Source organism: Manis javanica, chromosome 3 (assembly GCF_040802235.1).
Source record: "Manis javanica isolate MJ-LG chromosome 3, MJ_LKY, whole genome shotgun sequence".
NCBI lineage: Eukaryota > Metazoa > Chordata > Mammalia > Pholidota > Manidae > Manis > Manis javanica.
Genome location: NC_133158.1, coordinates 173,944,605 through 173,958,704, shown reverse-complemented (window position 1 = coordinate 173,958,704; position 14,100 = coordinate 173,944,605). Strand labels below are relative to the sequence as shown.

The 14,100-nt window shown below is 41.0% G+C and overlaps 1 protein-coding gene across 2 annotated transcripts in view; it reads right to left on the bottom strand.

The window, feature by feature from the left end:
- RAB6B (RAB6B, member RAS oncogene family) overlaps positions 1-14,100 on the bottom strand; it is a 71,646-nt gene that overhangs the window by 12,535 nt on the left and 45,011 nt on the right. The window lies entirely within an intron of this gene.

Here is a 14,100-nt window from a genome sequence, read left to right as displayed (position 1 = left end):
TTTGGTTACTGAAATAGAGATAGACGTATTTTTCATATTTTCCTAGACACTGAAGCAAAGGGAATACATCAACGCCTTAATAGTGCCAGTGGCTGAGCAGTGACATTATGGGTGATTTTTTTTGCTTCCTTCACCATACTCTTTATTTTTTATGTTTTCTACAATGATCATATAATAGCTCTACAAGCAGACATAAAGTATTTTTGAAACAAAAATAAAGTCTAAAAAATAAGCTTAACTGTATGGAAAATTGTGCTGTGACTTTTGACTACAAAACCCACAACTAAGGGTATCCCACAGAGACAGAAAAACCCACACCTGCAGGCTCCCCAGGCAAACTGCAAGCATGTGCATATATATTTACATCACTGACTCATTCCACAAAGGAGTTAAAGTGTCTGCATCCTTCTGGAAGCTTGCTTTAATCCAGATATGGAGTGTCATGGAATCATATGATTCTAGAATATGGGTGCTGGGCAAACAAGGCCTTAAGATATAACCCAACCCCTTACTTTGGAGATGAAAAAATAAAACAGGGAAGTTAAAGGATATGCCTCTTGTGACTTCACCAATCAGTGGCAGAGGTGGAAGATCAGAGCTAAAATCTTGGCATTGCTTGGGCTCTTTCCACCCCAGCTTTTACACACCTTTCCGTATGGTGTAGCCATGGGGAACAAGTCTGGAACTGGCAAGTGGCTTTTGGAATCAGCCTGTTCCTTAATAGTCATATAACATGCACCAATTGGTGTATGTTAGAGCAATGACCCTTGTCTTCAACACCCTTAAGGAGAAATGTGTAGAACAGGCAGAAATCTCTCAACTCATCAGTGTACAATGGGCTTCCAGGGACCACCCAGCTCCTTCTGTAATGTGATCCTTGAGTTAAAAGCCAGGTGCATGAGCTCAGGATTGGTGGTAGGGATTGCTGGCTATCCCCCAGTCTGTAATCTCCCTTTCTACAGTAAAAGGATTCCAGATGTGTAGACTGACTCATGACTGCCCCCAATGAAGATTTTATTTCCCACATTCCTCTGCAGCTACGTGGCTGAATTCTGGTCAGTGGGATGTAAAGGTGATGGATGCATCTTCTGGAATGGACCTTTCATAGGCGGAAGGGAGAGAGACTCACAGCTGCCCCCTTTCCCTTTCCTGCTGCTGGGAATGAAGACAGAAGGTGGTGAGTGAGGGAGCCCTTCAGAAAGAAAGTGACAGAGTAGGGATAACAGCTCAACAAGACAGAGGAAGCCTGAGACCCTAACCCAGGGGAGCTGCCTCAGCAGCCTTAGACTGTTTCCACCCCAACTGCGGTGTGACAATGACCTCAACTGCTCTTCTGTTCAAGCTACTGTTATTCTGATTCTTCTACCACAGCCAAACAATATCCTAACAAGCAGAGCAAAGAACCATAGACAAACATGTCCCTCAAAGGCAGGCAGCACAGAGGGTGATGTTCCTGATCATAACACAGTGATGACATGCGCCTTCACCTCACAGGGACACAAGGCCCTCCTGCTTCCATGGAGGACAGAGCAGGCACCAGATGGCTAGAACTGTGCCATTTGGATCAAGACATGGCAAAGCTCAACCCAGTGGCCCCCACAGTCATAAACCCCATTAACTGGACAACCACATACTTTATCTCCATCTCCCCTCACAGCCGCCTACGCAAATCAGGGATAGTGAGGCTGGAAGAGGCCAACTTCCATCTGCTCAGCTCTCTCCCACCTTTGACCCCACTTTCACATTTTTCCTCCATCAGAGGAACATCTGATCCCGTAACTGTTCACCCTCTCAGGCCTGTTCTGGCCACACTCCCCACCAAACCAGCCATGAACCACTGCAAACCTTCTCACAGTTGTACTGTCCCCATATGGCTGAGCCATCAGCTCTGCTCAAAAACGTACTCCTAAGTTCTGCCTCTGATAATGGCTAGGTAGCTTATACAAATTAACCTTCCCTCAGAAAACTATTATAAACTCTGGACAAATAGAAGAAATAACAGTTTGCGAGCACTAAAGAGTAATCAAAAGCAGCCAGAAAATGCAAGGGTTACAATCTCTGAAGGACAGGAAGATAACTAAGTGAGATCCTATATAACCAGTCTTTCCTGAAGTAACTTCCTAGTCCCACCAAGTCAGAAGGACTTGGTAAACACCAGCAGCTTTTCACTGCAACCCCAGAAAGAGCAGCTTTGGGAGGAAGGACACCATCTCAGGACTGAGAGTCACATCAGAGGACTAAGGGAGAAGCCAAAAGAGACCTACTGATCTTCACAACATTTAAGTGTGATAAGTAACCCCTTCCAAAAAAAAAAAATTGGCTGCCCATAGTTTAATTGCCTATTAAAATAAAATTCAATAATCTTCAGAGGAAGGTAATAGAATCCAAGAATCTCTACAGCTTATTATTCACAATGTCCACTAAACAATAAAAAAGGTTCAGACACAAGAAAGCATGAAATTCATCATAATCAATAGGAAAGAGACTTCCAAATGACCCAGATGTTGGATTAGCAGAGAAGGATTTTAAAATAACTGTTATAAATGCATTAAAAAATATAAAGGAGAAGATGAAATGGGTGAACTTCAAGAGATATATGGAAACTCCAAAACAAAAACTAGAAATCTTAACATCAAAAAATACAGTAACTGAAATAAAAATACACTGGATTTGAATAACAGGAGGTAGGATACTACAGAGGAAAGGTCAATAAATTTGAAGGGCAGTCAAAATAAACTGTTCAACTAAAGGGGGGAAAAAGAGATGCCGTAAAAATGAACAGTCTCAAAAACTTGTAGGACAATATCAAGTGATTTGACATAATACAACTGGGGTCTCAAAAAGAGTAGACGGACAGATATTAACCCAAACATATATGGTCAATTAATATACGATAAAGGAGCCATGGACATACGATGGGGAAATGACAGCCTCTTCAATAGCTGGTGTTGGCAAAACTGGACAGCTACATGCAAGAGAATGAAACTGGATCATTGTCTAATCCCATACACAAATATAAACTTGAAATGGATCAAAGACCTGCATGTAAGTCATGAAACCATAAAACTCTTAGGAAAAAACATAGGCAAAAATCTCTTAGACATAAACATGAGCAACTTCTTCATGAACATATCTCCCCAGGCAAGGGAAACAAAAACAAAAATGAACAAGTGGGACTATATCAAGCTGAAAAGCTTCTGTACAGCAAAAGACACCATCAATAGAACAAAAAGATATCCTACAGTGTGGGAGAATATATTTATAAATGACACATCCGATAAAGGATTGACATCCAAAATATATAAAGAGCTCACACACCTCAACAAACAAAAAGTAAATAATCCAATTAAAAATGGGCAGAGGATCTGAACAGACAGTTCTCCAAAGAAGAAATTCAGATGGCCAACAGACACATGAAAAGATGCTCTACATTGCTAATCATCAGAGAAATGCAAATTAAAACCACAATGAGATAGCACATCACACCAGTAAGTATGGCCACCATCCAAAAGACAAACAATAACAAATGTTGGCGAGGATGTGGAGAAAGGGGAACCCTCCTACACTGCTTGTGGGAATGTAAATAAGTTCAACCATTGTGGAAAGCAGTATGGAGGTTCCTCAAAAAGCTCAAAATAGAAATACCATTTGACCCAGGAATTCCACTCCTAGAATGCAGCAGCCCTGTTTGAAAAAGGCAGATGCACCCCTATGTTTATTGCAGCACTATTTACAATAGCCAAGAAATGGAAGCAACCTAAGTGTCCATCAGTAGATGAATGGATAAAAAAGATTTGGTACATATTCACAATGGAATATTATTCAGCCACAAGAAGAAAACAAATCCTACCATTTGCAACAACATGAATGTAGAGGGTATTATGCTCAGTGAAATGAGCCAGGTGGAAAAAGACAAGTATCAAATGATTTCACTCATCTGTGGAGTATAAGACAAAGAAAAAAACTGAAGGAACAGAACAGCCACAGGCTCACAGAACCCAAGAATGACTAACAGTTACCAAAGGGAAAGGGATTGGGGGCGTTGGGTGGGAAGGGAGGGATAAGGGGAAAAAGGCGGCATTACGATTAGCACATACAGTGCAGGGGGGTGACACGGGGAAGGTAGTATACACAGAGAAAACAAGTAGTGATTCTACAGCATCTTACTATGCTGATGGACAGTGACTGTAATGGGGTATGTGGGAGGGACTCTATGATGGGGGGAGTCCAGTAAACATAATGTTACTCATGTAATTGTACATTAATGATGAAAAAAAAAAGTAGACGGAGTCAGCAAAAAGTAAAATTATTTTGAAAAAGTAATGGCTAAAAGTGTTCCCAGTCTGATAAGAAACATCAACCCCCAGTTGCTCACTTAATCTGAAACAGGAAAAATACAAAGAAACCATGCCTAGGCATCCTGTAGTCAAACTGCTGAATGCGAGATACACAGAAAACCTTAACAGCAGCCAGAAAACAGAAAGACATTACATATAGGAAATAATAACAAGAATGGTGTTTGATTTCTCATCAGAAACAATGCAGGACAGAAGATGATGGAATAACATCTTTAAAGCTCCCAAAGAAATGGCAACCATCACGTCCAAATACAATTCTATAGCCAATGAAAATTTTGTTCAAAAAAGAAGGCAAAACTAAAGACATTTTTAAATAAGAGAAAGCTGTATAACTTGTTGCAAGTGGATCCTCATTACAAGAAATGCTTTAGGCTGAAGGGAAATTTGACCTTTAAGGATGAAATATAAGAGCACCAAATACTTTAAATAAATTTATGGGTAATATATAAAGACATGTGACTTATCATTGATCACCTCCTACTCCCACCCAACCAGCAATGGTTCACAACTCCCCCCACTCTGTTTTGCCCCTGTTCCATCCTCAGGGAGGCTCCCTCTCAGAAGATGGCCTCAAATAGTACTTTACAACAGAAGATACAAACAACTTCAAGTCCTTGCATTTACCCTCTAATCAAACAATAGTGATAACCACAGTAACAATAACTATACATCTAAGAGCTTACTGTTGGCCAGCTATTGGGTGAAGTACTTACATGCATTATTAATTTATCCCTGATAACCTGTCTTATGATTTCTGTTCTTTAGTATCTGCATATCACTGCTAAGAAAACTGAGTGTAAGAGATGTTAAGTTACTTGCCCAGTGACAACAACTGGAAGCAGCAGAGCCAGGATTCAAAGAGGTAATTGCAAAGTTGTCTACATATGTCCAGCCTTATTCCAACATACCTCCGGGCTCTGAGTATTTGCACCTTCACCTTTCACAGCAGACTCTCCTGGGGGGTCCCCTTGGCTGGGGCCCTTTCCAGTGAGACGATGCTCTCTCAGCCATCAACTTTCTTTACCATATCTTCATCCTCTCCATCTCCACTCACTCTTGCCTTTGGTCCAAGAAACTATCCCCCAATTCTCACAACGTTAAAAAAAAAATTTCCTCCGATATCCTCTGAGGTGGAGCCAAGATGGCGGCATGAGTAGAGCAGTGGAAATCTCCTCCCAAAAACACATAGATCTATGAAAATATAACAAAGAAAACTCTTCCTAAAATAGAAACCAGAGGACACAGGACAACATACAGACCACATCCACACCTGCAAGAACCCCTTGTGAAGGGGGAGAGGAAGGCCACAAACCAACAAGAAAGGAAGCTCTTCCAGCGGTCACTCGTACCAGCTCTGCAAACTATCTCTATCACCATGAAAAGGCAAAACTACAGGCAGACAAAGATCACAGAGACAACACCTTAGAAGGAGACAGACCTAACCAGTCCTCCTGAAAAAGAATTCAAAATAAAAATCATGAACATGCTGACAGAGATGCAGAGAAAAATGCAAGAGCAATGGGATGAAGTCCAGAGGGAGATCACAGATGTCAGGAAGGAGATCACAGAAGTGAAACAATCCCTGAAAGGATTTATAAGCAGAATGGATAAGATGCAAGAGGCCATTGAAGGAATAGAAACCAGAGAACAGGAACGTATAGAAGCTGACATAGAGAGCGATAAAAGGATCTCCAGGAATGAAACAATATTAAGAGAACTATGTGACCAATCCAAAAGGAATAATATTTGTATTATAGGGGTAGGAGAAGAAGAAGTAAGAGGAAAAGGGATAGAAAGTCTCTTTGAAGAAATAATTGCTGAAACCTTCCCCAAACTGGGGGAGGAAATAATCGAACAGACCACGTAATTACACAGAACCCCCAACAGAAAGGATCCAAGGAGGACAACACCAAGACACATAATAATTAAAATGGCAAGGATCAAGGACAAGGAAAGAGTTTTAAAGGCAGCTAGGGAGAAAAAGGTCACCTATAAAGGAAAACCCATCAGGTTGACATCAGACTTCTCGACCTACAGGCCAGAAGAGAATGGCATGATATACTTAATGCAATGAAACAGAAGGGCCTTGAACCAAGGATACTGTATCCAGCACGACTATCATTTAAATATGATGGCAGGATTAAACAATTCCCAGACAAGCAAAAGCTGAGGGAATTTGCTTCCCACAAACCACCTCTACAGGGCATCCTACAGGGACTGCTCTAGATGGGAGCACCCCTAAAAAGAGCACAGAACAAAACACACAACATATGAAGAATGGAGGAGGAGGAATAAGAAGAGAGAGAAGAAAAGAATCTCCAGACAGTGTATGTAACAGCTCAATAAGCGAGCTAAGTTAGGCAGTAAGATACTAAAGAAGCTAACCTTGAACCTTTGGTAACCACGAATCTAAAGCCTGCAATGGCAATAAGTACATATCTCTCAATAGTCACGCTAAATGTAAATGGACTGAATGCACCAATCAAAAGACACAGAGTAATAGAATGGATAAAAAAGCAAGACCCATCTATATGCTACTTACAAGAAACTCACCTTAAACCCAAAGACAAGCATAGACTAATAAAGGGATGGAAAAATATATTTCAGGCAAACAACAGTGAGAAGAAAGCAGGGGTTGCAGTACTAATATCAGACAAAATAGACTTCAAAACAAAGAAAGTAACAAGAGATAAAGAAGGACACTACATAATGATAAAGGGCTCAGTCCAACAAGAGGATATAACCATTCTAAATATACATACACCCAATAGAGGAGCACCAGCATATGTGAAACAAATACTAACAGAACTAAAGAGGGAAATAGACTGCAATGCATTCATTTTAGGAGACTTCAACACACCATTCACCCCAAAGGATAGATCCACTGGAGAGAAAATAAGTTAGGAAACACAGGCACTGAACAACACACTAGAACAGATGGACCTAATAGACATCTATAGAACTCTACATCCAAAAACAACAGGATATACATTCTTCTCAAGTGCACATGGAACATCCTCCAGAATAGAACACATAGTAGCCCACAAAAAGAGCCTCAGTAAATTCCAAAATATTGAAATTCTACCAACCAATTTTTCAGACCACAAAGGTATAAAACTAGAAATAAATTCTACAAAGAAAACAAAAAGGCTCACAAACACATGGAGGCTTAACAACATGCTACTAAATAATCAATGGATCAATGAACAAATCAAACTAGAGATCAAGGAATATATAGAAACAAATGACAACAACAACACAAAGCCCCAACTTCTGTGGGACGCAGTGAAAGCAGTCTTAAGAGGAAAATATATAGCAATCCAAGCACACTTGAAGAAGGAAGAACAATCCCAAATGAATAGTCTAAAATCACAATCATTGAAACTGGAAAATGATGAACAAATGAGGCCTAAAGTCAGCAGAAGGAGGGACATAATAAAGATCAGAGAACAAATAAACAAAATTGAGAAGAATAAAACAATAGCAAAAATCAACAAAACCAAGAGCTGGTTCTTTGAGAAAATAAACAAAATAGATAAGCCTCTAGCCCAACTTATTAAAAGAAAAAGAGAATCAACACAAATCAACATAATCAGAAATGAGAATGGAAAAATCACAACAGACTCCACAGAAATACAAAGAATTATTAAAGACTGCTATGAAAACCTATCTGCCAACAAGCTGGAAAACCTAGAAGAAATGGACAACTTCCTAGAAAAATACAACATCCCAAGACTGACCAATGAAGAAACACAAAAGTTAAACAAACCAATTACGAGCAAAGAAATTGAAATGGTAATCAAAAAACTACCCAAGAACAAAACCCCGGGGCTGGACGAATTTACCTCGGAATTTTATCAGACACACAGAGAAGACATAATACCCATTCTCCTTAAAGTGTTCCAAAAAACAGAAGAAGAGGGAATATTCCCAAACTCATTCTATGAAGCCAACATCACCCTAATACCAAAACCAGGCAAAGACCCCACCAAAAAAGAAAATTACAGACCAATATCCCTGATGAATGTAGATGCAAAAATACTCAATAAAATATTAGCAAACAGAATTCAACAGTATATCAAAAGGATCATACACCATGACCAAGTGGGATTCATCCCAGGGATGCAAGGATGGTACAACATTCGAAAATCCATCAACATCATCCACCACATCAACAAAAAGAAAGACAAAAACCACATGATCATCTCCATAGATGCTGAAAAAGCATTTGACAAAATTCAACATCCATTCATGATAAAAACTCTCAGCAAAATGGGAATAGAGGGCAAGTACCTCAACATAATAAAGGCCATATATGATAAACCCACAGCCAGCATTATACTGAACAGCGAGAAGCTGAAAGCATTTCCTCTGAGATCGGGAAACAGACAGGGATGCCCACTCTCCCCACTGTTATTTAACATAGTACTGGAGGTCCTAGCCACGGCAATCAGACAAAACAAAGAAATACAAGGAATCCAGATTGGTAAAGAAGAGGTTAAACTGTCACTATTTGCAGATGATATGATACTGTACATAAAAAACCCTAAAGACTCCACTCCCAAACTACTAGAACTGATATCGGAATACAGCAAAGTTGCAGGATACAAAATTAACACACAGAAATCTGTAGCTTTCCTATACACTAACAATAAACCAATAGAAAGAGAAATCAGGAAAACAATTCCATTCACCATTGCATCAAATAGAATAAAATACCTAGGAATAAACCTAACCAAAGAAGTGAAAGACTTATACTCTGAAAACTACAAGTCACTCTTAAGAGAAATTAAAGGGGACACTAATAAATGGAAACTCATCCCATGCTCATGGCTAGGAAGAATTAATATCGTCAAAATGGTCATCCTGCCCAAAGCAATCTACAGATTTGATGCAATCCCTCTCCAATTCTTCAATGAATTGGAACAAATAATTCAAAAATTCATATGGGAACACCAAAGACCCCGAATAGCCAAAGCAATCCTGAAAAAGAAGAATAAAGTAGGGGGGATCTCACTCCCCAACTTCAAGCTCTGCTACAAAGCCATAGTAATCAAGACAATTTGGTACTGGCACAAGAATAGAGCCACAGACCAGTGGAACAGATTAGAGACTCCAGACATTAACCCAAACATATGTGGTCAATTAATATTTGATAAAGGAGCCATGGACATACAATGGGGAAAAGACAGTCTCTTCAACAGATGGTGCTGGCAAAACTGGACAGCTACATGTAGGAGAATGAAACTGGACCATTGTCTAACCCCATACACAAAGGTAAACTCAAAATGGATCAAAGACCTGAATGTAAGTCATGAAACCATTAAACTCTTGGAAAAAAACATAGGCAAAAACCTCTTAGACATAAACATGAGTGACCTCTTCTTGAACATATCTCCCCAGGCAAGGAAAACAACAGCAAAAATGAGCAAGTGGGACTACATTAAGCTGAAAAGCTTCTGTACAGTGAAAGACACCATCAATAGAACAAAAAGGAACCCTACAGTATGGGAGAATATATTTGAAAATGACAGATCCGATAAAGGCTTGACGTCCAGAATATATAAAGAGCTCACACGCCTCAACAAACAAAAAACAAATAACCCAATTAAAAAATGGGCAGAGGAACTGAACAGACAGTTCTCTAAAAAAGAAATACAGATGGCCAAGAGACACATGAAAAGATGCTCCACATCGCTAATTATCAGAGAAATGCAAATTAAAACTACAATGAGGTATCACCTCACACCAGTAAGGATAGCTGATATCCAAAAGACAAACAACAACAAATGTTGGCGAGGCTGTGGAGAAAGGGGAACCCTCCTACACTGCTGGTGGGAATGTAAAATAGTTCAACCATTGTGGAAAGCAGTTTGGAGGTTCATCAAAATGCTCAAAACAGACCTACCATTTGACTCAGGAATTCCACTCCTAGGAATTTACCCTAAGAACGCAGCAATCAAGTTTGAGAAAGACAGATGCACCCCTATGTTTATTGCAGCACTATTTACAATAGCCAAGAATTGGAAGCAACCTAAATGTCCATCGGTAGATGAATGGATAAAGAAGATGTGGTACATATACACAATGGAATACTACTCAGCCATAAGAAGTGGAAAAATCCAACCATTTGCAGCAACATGGATGGAGCTGGAGAGTATTATGCTCAGTGAAATAAGCCAAGTGGAGAAAGAGAAATACCAAATGATTTCACTCATCTGAGGAGTATAGGAACAAAGGAAAAACTGAAGGAACAAAACAGCAGCGGAATTACAGAACCCAAAAATGGACTAACAGGTACCAAAGGGAAAGGAACTGGGGAGGATGGGTGGGCAGGGAGGGATAAGGCGGGGAAGAAGAAGGGGGGTATTAAGATTAGCATGCATGTGGTGGGAGGGAGAAAGGGGAGGGTGGGCTGTACAACACAGAGAGGACAAGTAGTGATTCTACAACATTTTGCTAAGCTGATGGACAGGAACTGTAATGTGGTTTTTAGGGGGGACCTGATATAGGGGAGAGCATAGTAAACAGTATTCTTCATGTAAGTGTAGATTAAAGATTAAAAAAAGAGAAAGAAAGAGAAGGGGGATTACTCCTTGATAGGATAAAACTACTGGTAAATCAAAGATCAATGCATGCTTTAAATATCCTTCATGTTGATCACTTAAAGGGTGTCAGATGATCAGCTATGGAGGTACTCTTTTCTGATAATATTCCTTTCTCTTAATAAAAAAAAAAAGCATTTCCTGTGTGCTGACCTCCAATGAGTTCTACACAGTGGTATAGAGGGCATGTCAAAGTGTGGGCAAAGGGTCTGTTTGTTTCTATGCAGAAGATCAAGGCCTAGCTTGGATACCCAGAAAATGAACTAAGATATGATATGAGGAGGAGCTTCCGGCATCAGCGCTCTCTGGAGGACGCGTGCCGGGGGATGATCATCAAAAAGCCTCCACAGGGATCCGGACAATGCTGTGGTCGTGGCTGCATCCACCCCACCGTTTCCTGGACTTGCCATTGGAATGAGGAGGGAGATATCTAGGCTGGCATGTGCATACAGTGAGACAACGAATTTGACCGGATCTGTACTGTTGGAACTCAACCAGGAGTTGGGAGGGGTGCAAGTTGTAGCACTCCAAAATCTTACGACTATAGACTATCTACGGTTAAAAGAACATATGGGATGTGAACAGATCCCAGAAATGGGTTGCTTTAATTTGTCTGATTTCTCTCAGACTGTTCAAGTACAGTTGGACAATATCCATCATATCATAGACAAATTTTCACAAATGCCTAGGGTGCTTAAATGGTTTTCTTGGCTTCACTGGAGATGGATGGTAATTATAGATTTGCTTTGTTTATGTCACCATATTCCTATTATGTTAATATGTGAGTGCAATTAGTTTAAAACCTATACATGCTTAAGGTACTCTACAAGAAGATATGTCAAAGAAATAATCAATCCTCCCATGTTTTCTTCCATATGCTACATCTATAGCTTTTCTTCTTCCTTCCTAATTACAACCCTTAAATAGAATTCGTGCCTCATATCGAAGTTACCGAGTATCATAATTCCTCCAGGTAGTAAAGATACCTCAAGACAAGTGCTGGGCATAGAGGCCACAGGGCATAAATCTGCAAAGAAGTAAAAAGCTAACCTTTTCAAACAATATGGCTTCTCTCTCACTTACCAACTTTACATTTCCCGGTATGGCCCCGGAAGATGACTGGTTAGCCAGAGACGGGTAAGATTCCTCAAGGGAGGAACAACCTAAGACAGGCACAGTCACAGGTGGGCCATCAGGTGAGAAATTGGGGATCAACAGAGGTGAGGCTCAGAACCTCACGCCCCCCCCCCCTGTTTTGAGAGAAATCTTCTGCATCCGTGGATGTTTTGCTGCCCTTGTCTAGCTTGGATTAATACTTAGTCCATAGGCACACACCTGATCATCTACATTTGCCCTCTTACAGCACTAAACTATGTTTTCTACCTTTATCTTGCATCTACCTACAACTTCAGCATTTTATTAAAAATAATAATAATAATAATAATAAAGGGAGAAATGTGGGATCCACATATAAATCAAGTATAAAAATCAAACGAATATTCATATTTGACCTAATTGTTTATAGTTCATAATGCGTGATCAAAACCGAAAGTTTCTGTGATGACTGCCCTTGTACTGTTCAGCATGTTAGAACTTATTCACTATGTAAGAATTCGTTCACCATGTAAGAACTTGTTCGTTATGCTTCAGAAGATTGGAGACTGACGAGAATTAGGCTTGAGATGGATTAATGATTGTGCATTGAGCATTGACCCCCCTATACAGAATTTTATTGTTGTTAACAACCATTTGATCAATAAATATGAGAGATGCCCTATCAAAAATAAAAAAAATAAAAAAATAAATTCCTCCCTGTCACTAAGCAGCTCTCTAGCTGCATGCCGATCTCTCACCTCTATTCAAATGGTATGATTCTTGGAAAACGACCCCAAGCTACTGTCTCCACTTCCTCTCCTCCCACCCACTGCTAAACTAGAGGGTCTGGCGCCTGCCCTCTGCCCACCAAAGCTGCCATTTTATGTCCGAGTGGTGAGGGAGCACACTCTGTGGGCGAGGCAGTACTGGATGCGTGTGGCCCTGCTGAGCCACCTCTGCCCCGACATTCTTCCTTCCTTTGCTTTTCACAACACCGCTAGTTTCTGGATTCCCTGCCTCTCTAACTGCCATTCGATACATGGGGAAGTTGGGGTGCCTATGGCCAGGATCCTCACTGAACCTAAACCACCTGATGATGTAACTGCCTGTTGCTAGGCTGCCGCTTCCACACCTTAAGGCAATGAGCTATTATTGTGCTATATAGAGAGCTCAGCCCAGTGCTCTGGGGTAAGGAAGAGACGCTAGTGCTCCACCTGCCACCAGGAGAACAAGCAGGGTAATAAATCCTTTCACCCCAGAGAACGTTTTGCTGTCAATTTCTTTGGTCACAATGAATCCATAGCGAACTTGCCCGGGGCTGAACCCACTGGCAAGACAATTATCAAGCTCTTAAAGGATCCTCTTCCTTTCTCTATCCCAAAAATGTAGGTGTCCCCTACTGTTCTGTGTCAGGGGACCTCATTTACTCTCGCAGGTTCAAACAGGATGTGCCAATGGATTCCCAGTCTACATCCCAGGCTTTCCCTCCACCCTGAGCGCCAGATCTAAGTATCCAACTGCTCCCTAGAATCTCCAGCTGCCTGTCCTCCGGAGACCTCCTGAACATGGTGTGCCCCATGTGCAACCCATCATCACCATCCAAATTGCTTCTATTCTCCCTGTCCCCAAGCAGGGCACCTCCGCTCCCGCCCCCAAGGTGTCCCAGCCCCGGAGGCCCTCGTCGCTTGCTCCCATGCCCCCTCCCTCATGGAGTGAGTCACTGGGCTCATGACCTTTGCCTCCTGAGAGTGTCCCCTGTCTACTTCTCTCCATCCTCACTACCACTGCTCCATTTAGACCAACTTCTTCTTTCTGAGTAACCTCAAAAGCTCCCTGCTCTCTGCCCTCAGGCTCTCCCCTTATAATCAACATTTCATATAGCACCACGGTCATCTTTCTAAGACAGAAATCTGACCACATCACTTCCCACTTCCCCTAGGAAACAGTCCAAATACTTCAGATTGGCCTTCAAACTGCTCAGGGCCTGCCCCTCACTTCCTATGGCCTCATGTCCCTGATGCCAGTTTGTACTTTATACATTA